Below are 3,375 nucleotides of genomic sequence, written 5' to 3'. Positions count from 1 at the left end.
AAGCCAGCTGACATGGCTGCCTGAGACGTGTAGCCTGTAGCAATCACCCAGCCAAATAACCGAGCACATCAAGGGACTGTGAGGAGTGGATCTGAGGGCAAACAGGCCCAGAACCCGCACAATAGTACATGTGAGTGTTCAATTTTATGTAATAATGCCACATGGATTTTCTAACTTAGAATTTCTATTTCTGATGCACCTTGAAGTCATGAATTAACCTGAAAGTGTAAACCAATAGCAGTATAAATTTTTGTTGTTTTTTTTTTTTTTTGGTAAAACCTCTTATATTAAGGATATAGACTTCTGTCTTTTACACTCATAAACTGTGGTAAGTGCAAGAGGGAGGATCAAGGATTACAGAAATAACATTATTTGTAAAGAAATAAATAAGGAACTCCCAGGTGACAGTATTTTCCCTATAGCCCAAGGTGCCTGCCCTGTTGAAAACTTTTGTTCTCAAAGCAATGTATAGGTGTGACAGCAATCGTTCCTGTTTAAGAGATAACCTTTAATGCAACTTTTTATCCCCTTTAAAATGGATGCACACAGTGTTTTAGCCTAGGCTCAAAGCTGAGTATTCTCCCATCATTTTAATAATTGTTTAGGCATGTCCTATGACAATTATACCGAGTTTCCTCAAACAACCCCCCACCATCACCACCCCTATGTTCTGCTTGTTCATATTCCCTTTACCCTTTTCTCTGCTATTATCACTGGTATCTCTGCTTGTACTTGAAAGTAAAAAGCAATTCCAGATTACAGCCAACTCAATGGCCTTGCTCCATAGTATGGCCCCTGATGAAGAGACAGAAAAGGGGAGAAGCACGAAGGACCATCATGGGTTGAGATCAGGCAGAAGCCTGAAGCCCAACTTGTTTTTTAAAAAGAGGCTCTTAGACATGTTCCCAGCAGATAAGTCTTCACTGGCTTGGAGAACAGGAAGGACTACTTCACAAACACCACAGTGTTTGAATTTCTAGAGGCCACCCAGGCCAAGAAGACATCCCTGCAGTGCTGCACCACACATTCATTGCTGCAGTACTCATTGTCCCAGTCCTTACTCACAACAGGAGGGTTCTCACAACCGGATCTCACACATCGAGGCTGGGGTGAGAGTGTCACGGGAGACCCACTCACCAGTTCAACATCCATTTGAGAAGGAGACTCAACCTCAGGAACTACATCTGTGATCATCTCACAGATTGTCTCAGGAGAGGTTTCCTCCACTGTGTGGGCCTCGGGGCTGTTGTTCACAGGCCGCTCAGGACTACTTTCCACGGCTGGTGGGACTAAAGGCGTCTGCATTTTCAGAGTGGGTGGAGGCACAATCTTGATCTGCAGAGGTGGTGGCTGTTGCTGTAAATTGATTCAAACTTTCTGAGGTGGAGGCTGTTGCATGGCCTGCAGTGGGGGAGGCTGCTGCAGAATGGTCACTTGCTGCTGAGTGGGGGGCTGAGGCATCTGTTGCAGTGGAGGGGGTTGTAGTCGGGGTGGAGGCAGTTGCATAGAAGCAGCAGCTGCTGCTGCTGCCTGCAACACTGAGCGAGTGACAATTTGGGCTTGTTGACTGGGCTGGATAGTGGCTGTACTGGTTTGGCCTAGTTGGATCCCCCGGAGGTCACCACTGTGGCTGGGATAACGGTAACCATCCCTCCTTGAGACATAGTAATAGAAGAGGGCAACATCTGTTTGGTAATAATCAACTTGGTGATATTGGGCTGACCCCCAGCCCCAGAAGATGCCTGGTTTGCCACATAGGAGGAAAGAGTGGAGTTAACAACAATGGAAGGGGACAAGGCAGGGGGTTCTGTTGAGGCTGGTGCTGGAGATGCTGGGTCAACAGTAGCCATAGGAGGTGGAGAAGGAGTCTGTGATGGTGGCACTGGATCCAATTCTACTGTTTCCACAGTGGCCTGACACTCTTGATTGTCTTTATATGCAGCCAGAGCCTTCAGATACTCTTTCTTGGCAGCTTCAGTTTTCCTCTTGTACACCTGTTTTTGCTCCTCTCCAAGACTATCCCACATGGAGGCCACAATTTTTGAAACCTCCCCAAAAGTGGCATTGGCATTCCGTCCCTTAATGGCAGCCTGTGTATCACGAAAGAATAAAGCATATGCTGAAACTGGCTTCTGAGGTTCATTAGGATCTTTCTTTTTTCTCTTCTTTGGGGCCTTCTGCTTTTTTCCTGCTTCCACCACAACTGTCTTCTGGCTGGGAAGTTGCCTCCGGAAATCCTCAACACCATCCTCATGAAGTGAACTAGTAGGTGAAGGGGTGGTTGAAAGACGATCCTCAGGTGACTGGGCAGGTGGCAGGATGGTGCCACCCCCTAAGCTCAAACCAAGTTGAGAACTCAGTTCTGACTGATCAATGGTGGTCAACTGGCTATGCCCCATCAAGCCAGATGTCATGTCTGTCATTGGTACGTCAATTGTAACAGGTGGGTTGGCACTATACTGAGTTCCTATAGAATGGTCCAAGTCCATGGTCAAGCCCCCACTCAGGAGCCCCCCGCCCTGCTCCATCAAGCCATGGGTCATGCCCACAGGCATGTCCAATGTCTGGACCCCATATTGGGCTGAAAAGCTGCCATCCTGAGAGGAGGAGGGGTCTGCCAGGTCATCAAAGTGGTTAACCACATCTGAGACAGCCAGTGAGGGATCAGAATCCAAGGAAATAGGTGGGATTTCAAATTCCTCATCTCCCAAGCTTGGTGTATGGAATGTCTCGGCCCCTGACAGGAAGGGGTGCAAGGGCCCTGTGATCGTCAGGTAATTGTCATTTCCTCCGGGAAACTCCATCTTCACACAACGGCTACCACCGTCTCAGTTCAAATTTTTGTTTTTAATATTTCATCAGCATGCAGGATGGGTGAAGGTAATTAATTTACCATCTGAACTGATTTAATATCTGGGGACAAGCCTATAAGGATAAATCCAAGGTTGTGATAACATAGGCTGCTTGGAATTTTTTTGTTTTTTCTTTCTTTTTTAAATTATTAATTGTGGCAAAATACACATATGATAAATCTTATCTTATGGCTTGGCATCTTAGCCATTTTTAAGTGTATAGTACACTTTTAAGGTATTGTTCAGTAGTGTTAAGTGCATTCACTTTGTGCAACCATCACAACCATCCATCTCCAGAACTTTTTTCATCTTGCAAAACTGAAACTCTGTCATCAAATAATGACTCCCCTTTCCCCCCAGCCCCTGGCAGCCACCATTCTACTTTCTGTCTCTTTGAATTTGACTACTCTAATACCTCTTAACAGTGAAATCTTATAGTATTTCTCTTTTTGTGACTGGCTTATTTCACTTAGCATCATGTCCTCAAGCTCCATCATGTTAGAGCATCTGTCAGAATTTCCTT

At 45.8% G+C, this 3,375-nt stretch overlaps 1 pseudogene; it reads right to left on the bottom strand.

Moving 5' to 3' along the window:
* Positions 1–487: 487 nt before the first annotated feature.
* Positions 488–2,829, bottom strand: LOC112810336 (TOX high mobility group box family member 4 pseudogene; annotated as a pseudogene).
* Between the last annotated feature and the right edge of the window lie 546 nt (positions 2,830–3,375).

Source organism: Callorhinus ursinus, unplaced genomic scaffold (assembly GCF_003265705.2).
Source record: "Callorhinus ursinus isolate GAN/ISIS: 27379988/994484 unplaced genomic scaffold, GSC_fseal_2.0 scaffold87, whole genome shotgun sequence".
NCBI classification, from domain to species: Eukaryota; Metazoa; Chordata; class Mammalia; order Carnivora; family Otariidae; genus Callorhinus; species Callorhinus ursinus.
The sequence above is the reverse complement of the archived record's forward strand: the minus strand, read 5'-3'. Positions and strand labels throughout refer to the sequence as shown.